This window comes from Canis lupus, chromosome 12 (genome assembly GCF_011100685.1).
Source record: "Canis lupus familiaris isolate Mischka breed German Shepherd chromosome 12, alternate assembly UU_Cfam_GSD_1.0, whole genome shotgun sequence".
Classification (NCBI taxonomy): domain Eukaryota; kingdom Metazoa; phylum Chordata; class Mammalia; order Carnivora; family Canidae; genus Canis; species Canis lupus.
This window is the reverse complement of record NC_049233.1, coordinates 2,834,383-2,851,656: the sequence shown is the minus strand read 5'-3', so window position 1 is coordinate 2,851,656 and position 17,274 is coordinate 2,834,383.

Below are 17,274 nucleotides of genomic sequence, written 5' to 3'. Positions count from 1 at the left end.
GTCGGGCGGCGGGGGGCATGGGCGGCTCCTGATTGGCCCAGACGCCTCAGGGGCGGGCCGGGGCAGTGTCCTCAGCCGACCCCTCCCGGCGCCGCCGCTCCCTCGGCTCCGGGCGCCCTTCCAGCGTTACCGCGCCTGACTCGGCCCCAGCCGTTCCCCGAGGCCCGCCGCGCTCTAGGCGGAGGTGCGCTGGGCTTCGAGGGCCGCAGCTCGCCCCGGGACCTTCTGTCCTCCTGCCTGCCTCTCCCGCCCACCTACACCCTCCCCTGCTTCTACTTTCAACCTTGGGGGAGCCAGTTCTCCTGTATGACCCGACTCCAGCCTCAGGAGAAGGTTCGCTCAGGGTTTGGGACTCGGGACGGAGGCGGCACGGGCGGCTTTGACAAAGAGCAGTTTCCCAGAGCAAAGGTCTCCGGATCCCCCACGAGGGAGACTACCTCCCAGATAGACGCCTTCGTGGAAAGCCTCTCACGCTCCCGTGGGAGAAGGGCTGCGCTGGCAGGCACTTTGACTTTACTCGGTACAGGCCACTCCTGTCCATTCCCGAATGCAAATAAATATTCAAACAACCGGTAAGCGCGTCATTTTGCAGGGCTGAGGGGCGGTGCCGGAGTCTGAGGAAGCTCTTGATTAGGGAGCCGGAAGGCATTCCCATTTTATTGTAGCTCACAGTGTTTGGGGACATCCATCTCCCCGGGCACCCGGGAGATCTCCAACGGACTCTCAAGGACCCGCGAAGTCGCAATGGGGTGAAAGGGAGCCGCGGTACCCACACAGACCTCCAGGGGGCAGCATCGACCAGGAGATGGAGTTGTTCCGGGCTGCTTGGTCTCGCGGCAGGTGGCTGCGAAGGTTCCCCCAGGGCTCCCATCTCTCTGAAAGGACGGAGAGAGTTTTCCTTCAGCCTAACCACCCACTCCACACCCCCTTTAAGCTGTTTTTAGAAGCATTTAAAAAAATATTTAATTTATTCATGAGAGACACAGAGAGAGGCAGAGACATAGGCAGAGGGAGAAGCAGGCTCCCTGCGGGGAGCCGGATGCAGAATCCTCCATCCCAGGACCCCGGGATCACGCCCTGAGCCGAAGGCAGACAGTTAGCCACTGAGCCACTCAGGTGTCCCTCATGCAGGACTCTTAACCAAGATCCTAAAGGCTCTGTGATTGAGAATTAGAAAAAATTACGTATTATTTTCACGAACCTCTAATGGAAATGTAGCATTTCCTCCAATGAAAAGTGTAGACAACAAACCACAGCAGAATTAGCAGTATCTGTGACTGTCATCAATAGAAATCAGATGCTTTTATATCACATCACCTTCCAGTTGCAGAAATCTTAAAATGTCATGTGTGCTCATCATTGCTTTATAGTTTTGATAGTGGTTAGACCTACACTGAATGTTATTATATATCACACATTTTTAAATTTATTTTTTATTTTTGCTGCTCGGAACTATGCCATCACGTGCAAAATAATCCTCACTTGACATGGCTTCCTATAAGGACTCCCAATCTGGTAGAGGAGATGGACTGTTTATTCACATGGGTCACCTGGGCTGCAGCTTACTGACAGCAAGCAGAGGGAGAGGTTGCTCCAGTGCAGGAGCAAGAGGATGTGTTGTCTGTAGAAAATGTTAAAATAGGGATCCCTGGGTGGTGCAGCGTTTTGGCGCCTGCCTTTGGCCCAGGGCGCGATCCTGGAGACCCGGGATCGAATCCCACATCGAGCTTCTGGTGCATGGAGCCTGCTTCTCCCTCTGCCTGTGTCTCTGCCTCTCTCTCTTTCTCTCTCTGTGACAATCATAAATAAATAAACATTTAAAAAAATTAAAAAAAAAGAAAATGTTAAAATAATACTGAAATTCACTTTTTATTGTTCTCATCATGCACCAACGATTCTATAACAGTGTTAGTGACAAAACACTTCTCTCTGTGGTCCTGCCCTCTTCCACTTCACCTCAGTTGGTATCCCACTGCACACACAGGGGTTTAACAATTAACAGTGTCTATTTTACACACACACACACACACACACACACACCCTTTTGAGACTTCTCTTTCCCTCCTTCAACCTCCCCATCCCAAATCTCATCTCACTCCACTCAGGGTGGGATCTGTAGGCTTTTGGACCAGTCTACTCCAGGGCTAGGATCCAAGCTGTCTTTGAGCCTCGTGTCCACCTGTCCTGAGTGATAATAATGTGACTGCCACATATCCAGGGCTTGTTCTTTACAAGGCACTGCTTTTCTCCCCCACTTTGTTGAATTTCTTCATCGGACATTGCTTTTTCTATTTTATTAATGCCATCTCTTTATTATTTCTTCAATTTGCTGTGTTTGAGTTTGATATGCTAGTCTTTTTTTTAGTTAAGATGAATTTCGAATCATTGGTTGTCAGCCCCGTCTCCTTTTCTAACAGGACTTAATGCTATAACCTTTCCCTCTAAACACTGTTTAGGTGTATCTCACAAGTTTTTATATCTTTTATCTCTTTCTATTGTTATTCAGTTCAATAGATTTCCTAATTTCTATTGTGAAGGCTTCCATAATGCAAGGATTATGTAGGAGTATGTGGCTTGATATCTGAGCAGTTCAGTATTTTAAAAATTTTATTCTTGATTTCTATCTTCCAGAAAACATATACTGAATGGTTTCAATCCTTTGACACTTTTTTTGAAGCTTGTTCTGTGACATAGCATGGGGTTATTTTTAGTAAGTAAAATTCAATATACAAAAGAATGTGGATTTTTTTTGCTGTTGGGGGAAGTGTTGTATATTTGTCGAATAGGTCAAGTTGTTAATTGTGTTCTTCAGATGTTCTATACAGTTACTGATTTTTCCTTGTGTTTTTTTCCTATCAGTTATTGAGAATGGTGTTCCAAAGTCACACACTATGAACATGGATTTTTTTTTCATTTAACTTTGCTGAATTCTGTTTTGTGTATTTTAACACACTTTGGGTGTACCTTACACTGGGTTTGGGGAAGGGAAGGAGTCATGTGTCTATGGAACTGCAATATCCTATTGTCTCTAAAGTGGAATTAGGATCAGAGTCAACTTTAAGTTCAGGATCAGATCAGAGTCAAAGGAGGTTGACACTGTTCCTGGGAGGTGGGCTGTGGTGGGAGAAACCCAGGACACAGCTACAGAGATGATCATCATTATTGGAGAAGCCACAAGTGGCCTTATGTGTAGCAATATAACCTCCTGTGCTCTCAGGGAACGAAGCCTTCTCATCCAGATCCCACTTATAGGAGGTATCAGCCAGCTGCTACCTGAAAGAATCCATCTTTTCATTAGGATCTTCTTGATATCTCCATGTAATTCTTGCATTCCCAACTGCTCATGCAACTTGTCCTTCCAATCCAAGTGCTTGCCGCTTGTGCTTTCCACCTAGCACAGGGGCAGGGTCCAAGTGGGGAAACAGGCTGCTGTGCCAGCAGTTTGGGAGCTACAGCCAAGTGTATGTGAGGCAACTACCCAGAGACTTAGCACAGCAAGTCATTTAATCCCCACAGCAGCCCACTGAGGTCAGTACTCTTGTCATCTCCATTTTATAGAGAGGCCCACCTACTCTACACTACAGTGTCTTTGTCTCCATGACACCCTGTACTCTGGTCCTGACCCAGCTCTCCACTTGCCCCTCCCTGAGCTACCCTCATGGGCTCTTATAAACTGCAGACCCCCTCATTCCCTTAGCTTCTCCTTAGAGGGCTCCCTTCAGTTCCCGGCTTTGGATGAAACATAACTCTCCCCTGGGGGCACTACCTCCTCTGCTGTCTTCTGAAATAAGAGCTGTTTATTTTCTTATAGGTGAGGGTACTTTCCTTGCTCTAGATGGCTGCCTCCAAACTATACCTCCTCCAGGCTCCAGTTTTGAATTTAAAATTACCCTCTGCTTCTGTGGCTCGGGCATTCAACTAAATTGCCCTCTCCTCTCTGCTTACCATCTGCCACCTGCCAGACCACCTTACCTCGCTTTACCTCTCTCAAGGGGACACTGGCACCCAGTGGATTGTGTCTTCCCATCTCATTGCCCACACGGAGGACCCATTCCCCACCTGGCCTCTTAGCAACTCAATGACATCATCCCAGGACCTTCTGCACTCTAAGCCAGCCACCACTCCCTTTGTCACACCCCGGACATCTGAAGGAGCCCCTCTTTGAAAATCCCTTGTTCAAGCAACCTGCATGATGTGGCCTCCATGTTCTGACCTTGCAGCCATCACCCTGTCTAGCCCCTCACCACCGTTTCTCAGCCTCCCGGTACCTTCAGGTCAATGATATTTCCCTTCTTCCAACCCATCAGTCCGTCCTATTCACTTTCAGCTACATGGCCTTTCTTTTCTTTTCTTTTTGTTTTTAAAGATTTTATTTATTTATTCATGAGAGACACACAGAGAGGCAGTGACATAGGCAGAGGGAGGAGAAGCAGGCTCCATACAGGGAGCCTGATGTGGGACTCGATCCCGGGACTCTAGGATCACATCCTGAGCAGAAGGCAGACATTCAACCACCTGAATCACCCAGGCGTCCCTGCATGGCCTTTCATTTCAGCAACTGTCTTGACAATGTCCCGAACTCCTTTGCCCCTCTTATATTTTCACCTTTTGCTCCTACCTGGCAAAGCCCCACCCCTAGATGAGTCCAGGGATCTATTTTCTTCAGGATTTTACTCTGATGGCCCAGAAACATTGAAGGAAGATGCACAACTGGGAAATAGTTACCATGCCTTATTCGTGGCCACCAGCCCCAGCATTCCTTAGTGATCCAACCACATTGCACTGGTCAGTGGCTACTTTAAACTCCCGGATCCTGGGACCTGTGAAGCTCTCCTCTGTCTCATCTCTCTCACTTGATAATCTCACTTATGTCATGGGGGAAATTGAAGCCCTCAGAGGTGAACTCCCTTAAACATCCATTACCAAATTTATACTATCCCCTTGTTCCTCACGTGAGAGCATAAGTTCAATTTCTGTGTGTCACAATTGCCTCGAGGGCATGCTAACCATGTATTTCTGTTTCATTAGTTTGGGCGAGGGGGGCTAGAATTTTCATTTGTAACTAGTTCCCAGGTGATGCTTATGGCTGCTGGTGTGGGGCCCCCGCTTTGAGAACCACTGATGTAGAGGAGCTGCCTTTCTCCCACCCAAGGCCAGTCTCTCTACCATGTTCTGGATCCCTTTCCCCTTCCTTTATCTTCAACCTCTCTCTCCTCCCCCTCTCCTTCCACTATTCCCAGCACCTTTTAATCACCTTATCCAGCCTGACTCACACAAAGTGTGTGTGTGCCTTGATTGCATCCTGGTTGGGGGTGGGGGGGGACAAAAGACATTTGCAGGTGAATTGGGGTGAATTTGAATATATTTTGCATATGAGATGATATTAGGGACCAATGGTGATTTTCCTATTGTAACGATGGCATTGTGGTTACCATAGGAGAAAGTCTCCAGTTTAAGGATGTATATGCTGAAGTATTAAAGTGTGAAGGCTCATGATTTCCTAAGTTTTCACAAGGTTCAAGAATATACATAAGTACTGGTGTGTCTGGGTAGCTCAGTTGGTTAAGTGTCCAACTCTTGGTTTCAGCTCAGGTCATGACCTTGGGGTTTTGGGATTGAGCCTCACATTGGGTTCTGCACTCAGCACGGAGTCTGCTTGAGTCTCTCTCCCTCCCCCTCTACTCCTCTCCTGACTTGTGTGCACGCTCTGTCTCTCAAATAGATAAATAAACAAACAAATAAAATCTTTTTAAAAAGTATATAAACACATAAATATTTGTATGTATGTATAAATAAGAACTGTTAAATCAAAAAAAAAAAGAACTGTTAAATCTAAGTAAAGTAGTGGACGCACAAATGATAATTGTAGTATACTTTCACCTTTTATCTATGTTTGAAACTTTTCATGATAAAAAATTGGGAAAAACTTCTCCATTCCCTCACTTCCACTCATTCCTCAACCCCTGCAGGTGAGTGTCCACCTCTCTCATGCCACTTGACTGCTTTTGCAATGATTTCTGCCATTAAATCCATTTTTCCCGTTTTCCCCTGCTTGAATTCATCCCAGTAGTCAACTGTGTTGACCAATTCTTTCTTGAAACATTATCTTCATTTAGTTTCTAGGACTGAGCACTTTTCTGATTTTCTTCCTTTCCCTCTGGCTTCTCCTTGCTTCTTTGTGGGCTCATCCTGCACTATCTAGCCATAGTAGAATTCATCAAGGGCAGTGAGTCCCAAATCCCTCTTCTCATGCTATATCCTCCCTCCAGGGGACTCATCACACCTGACCCATGGCTTCAACTGCTATCAGCTGATCACTCTAAAATTTGTATTTTTTCTCTGATCTCCAGTCTTGTATATCTGACTGCTTACATTGGGAACCCTACTTGGATGTCTCAAAGGTACCACAAACATAGCATATTTGAAACTAAATCATGATCTTCCCCCACAGTGTCATCATCATATCTGGACCACAAGGGCCTTGCCCTGGCCCACATACTTTAGGGGTCCTTATCACACACAAAAATTATTAAATGACACCCAGGCACTTGGAATCTGGCCCTCAGTGCTGGCACAGCACAACCTGAAACCCTGAACATCTGCTCTCAATAATTAACACCATCTGGGCCCCAGGGAAATGCTTCTGCAATCTTTTGCCCTGTATCCTGGAAACAAAAGATGACCACAACTGAGTCCTGTGAAAATTTAGGCTATGCCTCTGCCAGATTCAGAGGTGCACACTGGGTTGCTGTGTAAGCAGGATTTAAGTGGCAGAAACACTTAGGTAAGAGAAAATGCAACTTAATTAATTTGTCAAATATTAGCTTTCAAATGGCATGATAAAGTATCATTTTTTAATAGTGTTGAGTATCCATTTTTCTTGCTTCTCTTTGTGTTCCAGAGGTATTGATTTATATTATGCTGCATTCACAAATGACAGTTGCAAATGACAACTGAGGAACATTTTGCAATATTAAATGATTTTTATTACTGTTAAACTAGTATACATGTATGTCTAGGCATAACTTTTGTGCAGTATCATATTGATTTTCTGTTTGGTAAGCGAATGAACATTGAATACTAGATTGCAAATAGTTTGATTTCTATAAAGCTATTTGATAGGATTTTTAAAGTAAGCAGAAAAGAGTTTATTTAAATTAATTTGATTTAGAATATTAATAGTCATTAGTTATAATTTTTATTTTGCCTTTTTCAATTCATAATTTTGAGTATTTTAGAAGAAAATATAACATCTAAAATGATTTTAAGTTTTTTACATTTACATATTTTGATAAAAATACATTTAAATTTTGTAAACGTTGGCTATAATTATATGCATATATATATTTAAATCATAGATGATTGAGAATGAGTACACCTTCAAATCATGATAGAAGTAGAGGGATGCCTGGGTGGCTCAGCGGTTGAGTGTCTGCCTTTAGCTCAGGGTGTGATCCTGGAGTCCTGAGATGGAGTCCCACATCAGGCTCCCCGCATGGAGCCTGCTTTCTTCCTCTGCTTATGTCTCTGCCTCTCTCTCTCTCTGTCTCTCATGAATAAGCAAATAAAATCTTTTTAAAAAAGATAGAAGTAGAAACTATGAATGTGGAACTCAAAGAAAAATGGAGCATCTCCAAGGAAGCAATTTACTGAGATATTTAAAAAGTGAGAAAAGAGTACAAATGAAGACCATGTGTATCTTCATTGTTGTGATCTGTAACTAAATCAATAAAGAATATGAAGTTGTGTAATTTTATCTGATTTGTTCAAGCTGTAGATTTGATAAAATCATTTTCTTGCTCATTTTTCTCAAATCCACAAGCTGAACCAGAAGATTAAGTCCTTGCAACTTCATATTCTTTATCTGTACCCCCTCAAATGTCAGAACTTCTCTCTCTTCCCCTCAGGAGGCTTGCTCCCCAGGAACCCAGCCATCAGGGGTGGGAGCCTACAACCTCAACTAAGGTTTCAACCAACTACGAGCATTGGCTGGCAGACATGCAAGCAAAAGCCTCCAGACAATTTAGCTCCCAGCCGTCCAGTCACTTTCAGTGCAGTCCCAGGACATTGTAGGGAAGACACAGGAGGCCCTAGCTATGCCCTGCCCAAATTCCTACCTGTAGAATCCACAGGATAATGTATGGTTATTGCTGTTGTAAACTATTAAGTTGTAACCAGCTACTGTTTGTTACTTTGTTATGCTGCGTGGGTAACTAATACAACCTCCTCAATTCACTGTCATCCACTCTACTTCTTTCCCTTCCACTGAACCTGCTTTCACACAGTAGATCTTCTCTTTGCAAATCTAATGGACATTTTTTTCACCTTTGTTTTGTTTTTCTTTCTTGGAGCAGTTGACCCTGTTGACTACCCTATAAAATTCTTTTCTCTGCTGGTTTTTGTAAAATCACTCTCTTGTGTTCTCTCCTCTCATTTGTCCTTCTGCCTGTCTTCCCAGCCTTTCTCAAGCTACTTTCTATCTCTTGGTCCAGGCTCTCTTCTCTCCTCATCTGCACATTTTCCCTAGGCACTCTCATGCCCATTGCTATGCTGGTTGACTCTGAAATGTGTATTTTTAACCCAGATCTCTCCTTTGACCTTTACTCTCAAATACCTGATTCTCATGAATCAGATTCTCATGAATCTTTCCATTTGACTGTCCCCAGTTGCTTAAAAATTAATGTTTCAGTTTCAACCTATTGAGCAGACATTCCCTAATTTGCAGTTTGTGCCTTCTCCCACACCTGCTCCTTCTTCCTTAATCCTGGTTTCAGTTGACAGAATCATCAACCACCTAGTTGCCCATGCCAGAAACCTGGAAGGATTCCCAAGTCACACTCTTTCTTGACTCACCTCATCCCACTCCCATTCTATAACCAAGTCCTAGTGATTTTACTGTCTAGCTAATCAGCATATCATTACATTACCAACCCTGCTGCCACTGCCTGCCTACCAACCTCTGGCCTTCCCCAAGCCCCTAGCACCATGTGCCCACCCACTTCACAGATGAATCACAAGCTCTCCTTGGGCTTTGGGGCCTCTGCTTAGGACCCCTGCTGGTCATTTTTTTTAAAAGATTTCCTTTATTTATTTGACAGAGAGAGCATGAGAGAGCACAAGCAGGGGGAGCGGCAGGCAGAGGGAGAGGAAGAAGCAGGCTCTCCGCTGAGCAGAGAACCCAATGTGAGGCTTGATCCCAGGACCCCAGGATCCCAGGATCATGATCTGAGCCAAAGGCAGAAGCTTAACTGACTGAGCCACCCAGGTGCCCCTCTCCTGGTCATTCTTCACCTACTCCCCCAGTCTTGCTTCTTTCCAGCTTCTAACTCTCAGCTCTAGAGCTCCAACCTAAATCTCATCTCTGGACTTCTGGATTCTAGGGCTTGACTCAGTTTTCACTGTTGGACTGTGGCATGGTTTTCAGTGTTCTATGAGCTTCGGAGACAATCTTCATCCTACTTTTCCCCCTGAACCTAGCCCCCAACTTAGCCACTTGGTCAGCCACAGGTGTCCTCTGCTAGTCCCCATGAGGAGGGAATGCAGCACTCCCCACCCAGACCTTTGAAGATGTCTCTTTACTTGGTCCTCTGCTTCTAGTTTGCCACCCCCTCTTTAGCCCTTGCTCTTCCCAGCTGCTAGAGAGATGCTTCTAAATCATTTTTAAAAAGATTTTATTTATTTATTCATGAGAAACAGAGAGAGAGAGAGGCAGAGACACAGGCAGAGGGAGAAGCAGGCTCTATGCAGGGAGCCTGACGTGTGACATGTGACTCGATCCCTAGTCTCCAGGATCATGCCCTGGGCTGAAGGTGGCACTAAATCACTGAGCCACCTGGGCTGCCCTAGAGAGATGCTTCTAAAGTGAAAGCCAGAGCCTCTCACTTACTCACAGTTCCTTAATGGCTGTGTCTCCCCTTCAGGTAAAATCCCCACTTGTTCACCTGGCACACCAGGACCTTCAGGATCTGACTTACTATATGAAGTATGGTGGGAAGAGCACACTTTTTACGAGCGGCTTTAAACCTCGCTCTGCCATTTCTAGGCTCTGTGATCTTTGATAAGTTAGTCTGGACCGCAACCTCATGTGTAAAATGGAGATAGGGATGTTGTGAGGATTAATGATTTATTTATTTTTAAACAGATTTTATTTATTTATTCATGAACGACAGAGAGAGAGAGAGAGAGAGAGAGAGAGAGAGAGTCAGAGACACAGGCAGAGCAAGAAGCAGGCTCCCCACAAGGAGCCCAATGTGGGACTCGATCCCAGATCCTGGAATCACACCCTAAGCCAAAGGCAGGCGCTCAACCGCTGAGCCACCCAGGCATCCCAGGACTCATGATTTATGATTCTGTGAAGTGTGTGTCACTGAGCCTGGCAGGTAGTAAGTGCTCAAGAAATGTTTGTGATTGTTCCCTGCCTGCCCGCCTCCCCCACCCCAGTCCTTGCACTTTATGTTCCAATCAGCAAAACTGACTTAATTGGGAATCACAGAGTATGTCATGCTTTTCGTTGTCCATGCTGTAGGCATGCTTTTTCCTCCTTCTGGAAAGTTCACTACTTTTGATCCACTCCCCCTCCGCACAAAGGGCCAATGTATGTCTTTTTCAAGGATTAGCTCAAAACTCAAGTGCTATGAACCCATCTCTGACTCTTCTAGGTAAAGTGACACCTTTTTTCTAATGCTGCCTTGTTTTGGTTATCTATCCCTGTTCTGCAAGCCACCCTAAATATTAGTGTTTTAACAGAAGTGTATTGTTTCTCACAATTCTGCAGGTTGCCTGGGCAATTCTGCTTCACTAAGTGTTGGCCAGGGCCCTGGGGTGGTTGCATGTTCCAAAGCAGCCTCATCACTTGGCAAGTAGTTGATACTGGCTGCCAGCTGCAGCTCAGCCACTGCTGGCATCTGGGGGCCTTAGGTCTAATTCATATGGGTCTCTCGGTGGCTGCTCAGGCTCCTCTCAGCATGGTGACTGGGTTGGTTCCAAGGAGAATGTTCCAGGTGGCAAAAGTGGAAGCTGCAGACCTCATAAGACCCAATCTCAGAAGTTACACATTCACTCCTGCCACATTCTGTAGGTCAAAACAGGTCACAGGGCCAGCCTGGACTCAAGAGAAGGGAAGATAGACTGTACATCTTAATGGAAAGAGTGACAAAGAATCTGCTGCCATCTTCAATCCCCCATGCTCTGAGTGCACTCGTCACTTGCCTTTATGTAGCTTTAATTACACTGTATTTTTTAAAGATTTATTTTTTATTTATTTACGATAGAGAGAGAGAGAGAGGCAGAGACACAGGAGGAGGGAGAAGCAGGCTCCACGTCAGGAGCCTGATGCGGGACTCCATCCCGGGACCCCAGGATCATGCCCTGGGTCAAAGGCAGGCGCTAAACCACTGAGCCATCCAGGGATCTCCCTAATTACACTGTATTTTTAAGACCTGCTCCTACATCTATCTCTGTGGTAGCCTCCGTCTCAGAGCCCAGAAACTGGCAACCCACTCAAATATTTCATCTGGTTCACAATGTGCTTTTATGATTCTTTTGAATTAACTGCAACACTTCAAAATGGAGAAATTTTACAGAAAAATTGGGACTTATAGTATTGCAAAAAAAAAAAAAGTTTTAAATGTGGCAATGCTAGCTCTGAATTCCTACAAGGCAACACCGAACCACGAGCTGTTGCCTCTCTGGACAACCTTGCACTTGGCACATTACCTGCCTGGCTTTCACAGAGATGGGAGTTTTCAGGCCTTAATGTAGCTCCTTGAAGGCAGAGTCTGGGGCATCTCAGATAGCGGGCACTTTCATTGCAATATAAGGTTCTTAAGAGATTTTAAAACCTGAGATTAGGGCAGCCCAGGTGGCGCAGCGGTTTAGCGCCGCCGGCAGCCCAGGGCATCATCCTGGAGACCCTGGATCGAGTCCCATGTCAGGCTTGGAGCCTGCTTCTCCCTCTGCCCATGTCTCTGCTCGTGTCTCTGCCTCTCACTCTGTGTCTCTATAAATAAATAAAATATTTAAAAATAAATAAAACCTGAGATTAAAAAATAATTTACACATGGGCAGTCAGTGAATCCTCCAACTCTTGGTCTCAGCTCAAGTCATGATGTTGGGATCCTGGGATGGAGCCTCACATCGGGCTCTGCACTCAGCAAAGGGTCTGCTTCTCTGCCTCTCTCTCCTTCTCCCGCTGCTCCCCAACTCTACCCCCCCTCACTGCTTGCATGAGTACACTCTCAAATAAATAAATAAATCTTTTTTTAAAAAAGAATTTATATGCAGCTGAAGGTGATCCCCAAGAACACTAATATCATCATCAACAGCAACAACCACCTTCTAGTGTAGTTACTCTAAGCTAGGAACTGTTCCAAGCTCTATTAACCTACTTAAATCTCACAGCAAAGCTAGGAGACAGGCACTTTTAACATGTGCATCTTATAGATGAGGAAACTGAGGCATGTAGCAATGACGCAACTTGCCTAAGATTACCAGGCATAAATAGGAGTGAGACCTCATGTGGTAAAAGAGGAGATGAGAATAGGTAGGGATGCCAGCTCTCTCCACCTACGTAGCATCAGGCATCAGAGTCTTGTTTTTTTTTTTTTGTTTTGTTTTTGTTTTTTAATATTTTATTCATGTATTCATCAGAGAGAAACGCACACACACAGAGGCAGAGACACAGGCAGAGGGAGAAGCAGGCTCCACGTAGAGAGCCCGACGTGGGACTCAATCCAGGGTCTCCAGGATGACGCCCTGGGCTGCAGGCAGCGCCAAACCGCTGTACCACCGGGACTGCCCTCCACTCACTTTTCTCTTTTTTTTAAATATTTATTTATTTATGATAGTCACAGAGAGAGAGAGAGAGAGAGAGAGAGAGAGAAAGAGAGAGGGAGAGACACAGGCAGAGGGAGAAGCAGGCTCCATGCACCGGGAGCCCGACGTGGGATTCGATCCCGGGTCTCCAGGATCGCGCCCGGGGACAAAGGCAGGCGCCAAACCACTGCGCCACCCAGGGATACCTCCGCTCACTTTTCTTGACAGTGAAATCATCCTGCTGTGCCTATTCTGATTCTTGCCTTTTTGTGCACGTGTAGAAATACTTTTCTGGGGAACACATATCAAAGCAAGGTTGCTGGGTATTAGGATATGTGTATTTTTAGCGTTAAGTATGTTGACTCTTGAACAACGTGGATTTTAACTGTGTGGGTCCAGTTACATGCAGATTTTTTTACATTATATACTGTAAATACATCTTCTCTTCATTATGATTTTCTTAATAACATTTTCTTTTTTCTGGCTTACTTTACTGTAAGAAAGATTGTACAAAATATGCATTAATCAACTGTTTATGTTATTGGTAAGGTTTCTAGTCAACAGTAGGCTATTATTAGTAGAGGTTAAATTTTGGGGAATCAGAAGTTGTATGTGGGTCTTCCGCTGTGTGGTGGGTCAGCAACCCTAACCGCTGTGTTGTTCAAGGGTCAACTATATTTATAGCCACATTTCTCTTCAAATGTCTCGTAGCTGTCTACATTTCAACCCAAAATGTGGGAGTTTCTAATTGTCCCACATTTTGGTCAATTCTTGGCGTTTTCGGAGTTATTTTGTTTTTTCAGAGATATTATTTTTAAGTAATCTCTACACTCATCCTGGGGCTCGAACTCATAACCCTGTGATCAAGAGTTGCAAGCTCCATGGACTGAGTCAGCCAGGCGCCCCTATCAGAGAGATTTTAATTTTGCTGAATTAGTATGTGTAAAATACTGTCTCATGGTTTTGATTCTCATTTGTTCATTACTAATGAAGTTAAGCATCTTTTCATGTATTTATTGATCATTTGGGTTTCCTTTTTTGGTGACTTGCCGGTATGTAGCTTTTGCTCATTTTCTACTGCCTTGTCCTTTTCCTAGTGAGCTGCAAGAGTTCTTTATACATCTTGGATACCAAATCTTCATTAATCTTTTAGGTTGTAAATATTCTCCAAGTCTGTGGCTTGCTTGTATTTTTATTTTGTTGTGATGTCTCTTATCTTGTAAAAGTTAAAAAAAAATAAAGATAGAGTCATATGTGTCTATATTTCCTTTTATTTCTTCTGTTCTTTGTATCTTAAGAAATCCTTCCCTACTCTGATACCATCAATATATTGTCTTAGAGTTTCTTCAAGCAGTTTAAAATTTTGTTTTTCACATATTTAAGCTATCTGAATTTTGGTGTATGTTGTAATGTAGGGATCTGTTGTTGTCGTTTTTTTTTTCTATTTGCATAGTCAATTAACCCAAGATAATCTTTTTTAAAATTTTTATTTATTTATGATAGTCACACACACACACAGAGAGAGAGAGAGAGGCAGAGACACAGGCAGAGGGAGAAGCAGGCTCCATGCACCGGGAGCCTGACGTGGGATTTGATCCCGGGTCTCCACGATCGCGCCGTGGGCCAAAGGCAGGCACCAAAACCGCTGCGCCACCCAGGGATCCTGACCCAAGATAATCTAACAGACAGTCCATCTTTTTCCACTGATTTATGTCACTTTTGTCATATACCAAGTTCTCATATCTTTGAAGGTCTGAGTCAAGAAGTTCTACTCTGTAACAGTAGTTTATGTACTTGCCCATGTGCCAGGACTACATGCTTTGATCACTCTGGCTTTCTATAGCAAAGTTGTGATATATGATATACGGCATGAGTAGCCCCTCTGGTATTCTTCTGCTTCAAACTCATGTTGGCTTTTCTTGGCCATTTACTTCTTTATAAGAATTTTAAGAACAGTTTGTCAAGTGCCATGAAATATATTGTTGTGGTTTCAATTAGAATTGAACTGACATTTATAGATTTGAGACAAATTACCAGCTTTATATTGAATTTTCCTCTTCTTGAGCATAGAATATCCCTCCATTCTTTTTTGTCTTCTTTTCAAAATGTTCTCCAATAAGGTTTTATAATTTTCTCCATAAAGATCATGCACATATTTTGTCATATTTACTTCTCAGTATTCTATAGTCCTTGTTGCTATTATAAACGGCATTTTCTTAAGACAGAATCTTCTATTTGTTTATTGGTGTGGTATGGACAAATTGATGTTTGCATATTATCTTGTCCCTGGAAAGGGATATATTAGTTCTAATTGTTTGTGGCTTCTCGTAAATTTTGTCATTAATTAATTATCTATGTATAATGACGACTTTGATTCTTCTTTTTCTTTTTTTTTAAAGGTTTTATTTATTCATGAGAGAGAGAGAGAGAAGCAGAGACACAGGGAGAGACACAGGCAGAGTGAGGGAGAACCAGGCGGGACTCGATCCAGGGACTTGATCCAGACACTCGATCCCAGGACTCCAGGATCACGTCCTGGGCCGAAGGCAGGCGCTAAACCGCTGAACCACCCGGGGATCCTCCTGATTCTTCTTTTTCTTTTTTTTTTTTTTTTTTTTTTTTTTTTTTTTTTCTTTTTTTTAATTTTTATTTATTTATGATAGTCACAGAGAGAGAAAGAGAGAGGCAGAGACATAGGCAGAGGGAGAAGCAGGCTCCATGCACTGGAAGCCCGACGTGGGATTCGATCCCGGGTCTCCAGGATCGGGCCCTGGGCCAAAGGCAGGCGCCAAACCGCTGCGCCACCCAGGGATCCCTGATTCTTCTTTTTCTTATTGCTCCATTTCACACCCGCTAGCACAAGTTGAATAGAAACAGTAAAAACTAGGGAGGCATCTGGCTGGCTCAGTCAGAAAAGCAAGTGACTATTGACCTCAGAGTCATGAGTTCAAGCCCCATGTTGGGTCTATGTAAAGATTACTTAAATTAATAAAACTTTTTAAAAAGAATTAAGTGTTTTGATATACAACTGATGAATCACTGAACACTACCTCTGAAACTAATAATACACTATATGTTAATTAATTGAATTTAAATTAAAAAAAGAAATAGTAAAAACTAGTATACTTGACTTTGGAAGTTATTTTCGAATCTTAGGTAGATTTAAGAAAAATGAATTCGTGTTAAACATTACCCAGTATGTTCTCTGCACCTACTGAGACAATCATATTTTCCCTTTAGTATGAAAAAATATAAATATCATTAATAGATTTTTAAAGTACACCATCCTTGCATTCCTGCAGTAAAGTCTGCTTGGTCAAGCATACACACACACACTCTCTCACACACACACACAGACTTGCACAAACTCCACCACATTCAGTTTGCTAATATCTTATTTAGGATTTTAGTCTTATAAGTGCTATTGTCCCTTTTTTCCATTGTCTGTGACAGTTTGTATAAGTAGATAAACAAATGGTTCTTAAGAGTTGGCAAGATAGGGACCCCTGGCTGGCTCAGTCTGTGGAATATGTGACTTGATCTTGAGGTCGTGAGTTCAAGCCTCACATTAGGTATAGAGCTTATTTAAAAAAAAAAAAAAGAAAAAAAAAAGAAAAGAAATAGAGATGCCTGGGTGGCTCAGTGGTGATCTTGGGGTCTTGGGATCGAGTCCCACATCCGGCTCCCTGCAGGAAGCCTGCTTCTCCCTCTGACTGTGTCTCTCATGAATAAATACATAAAAATCTTAAAAAAAAAAAGAGTTGGCAGGATAATACATCCATAAAACCATCTAGATGGGGGCATGTGTGTGTTTTAACCTCTCATTCAATTTGTTAGAATTTATAGATCTGCTCAGGTTTTCTAGTTCTTGAGACAACTTTGATCACTTGTCATCTGATTTCTACACCTCGTCAGAACCAAGACCTCGGGCAGCCTGGGTGGCTCAGCAGTTTAGCACCACCTTCGGTGTGATCCTGGAGACCCGGAATCGAGTCCACATCAGGCTCCCTGCATGGAGCCTGCTTCTCCTCTGCCTGTGTCTCTGCCTCTCTCTCTCTCTCTCTCTCTCTCTCTCATGAATGAATAAATAAAATCTTAAAAAAAAAAAAGAACCAAGACCTCATCTCTCATCCTTTGGTGGCTAGTTAAAACACTTTTTGGTTAATAGAACCAATTCTCTCCCAGTCCCCTTCTAGCAACCATTGCCATGATCCGCTTATTCTCTGGCTTTCAGTTTTCTCTTTGTCTAGCACTTGGGATTTTAGTTTCCTTTTGAGAACTCAGTCTTGCTTACCTTTCCCCATATTTTATCCAGTATTTCCAGGTGATGGTGTGTTTAGATTTTTTAAAAGATTTTGTTTATTTATTTATGAGAGACCTACAGAGAGAGGCAGAGACACAGGCAGAGGGAGAAGCAGGCTTCCCATGAGAAGCCCAATGTGTGACTCGATCACAAGATCC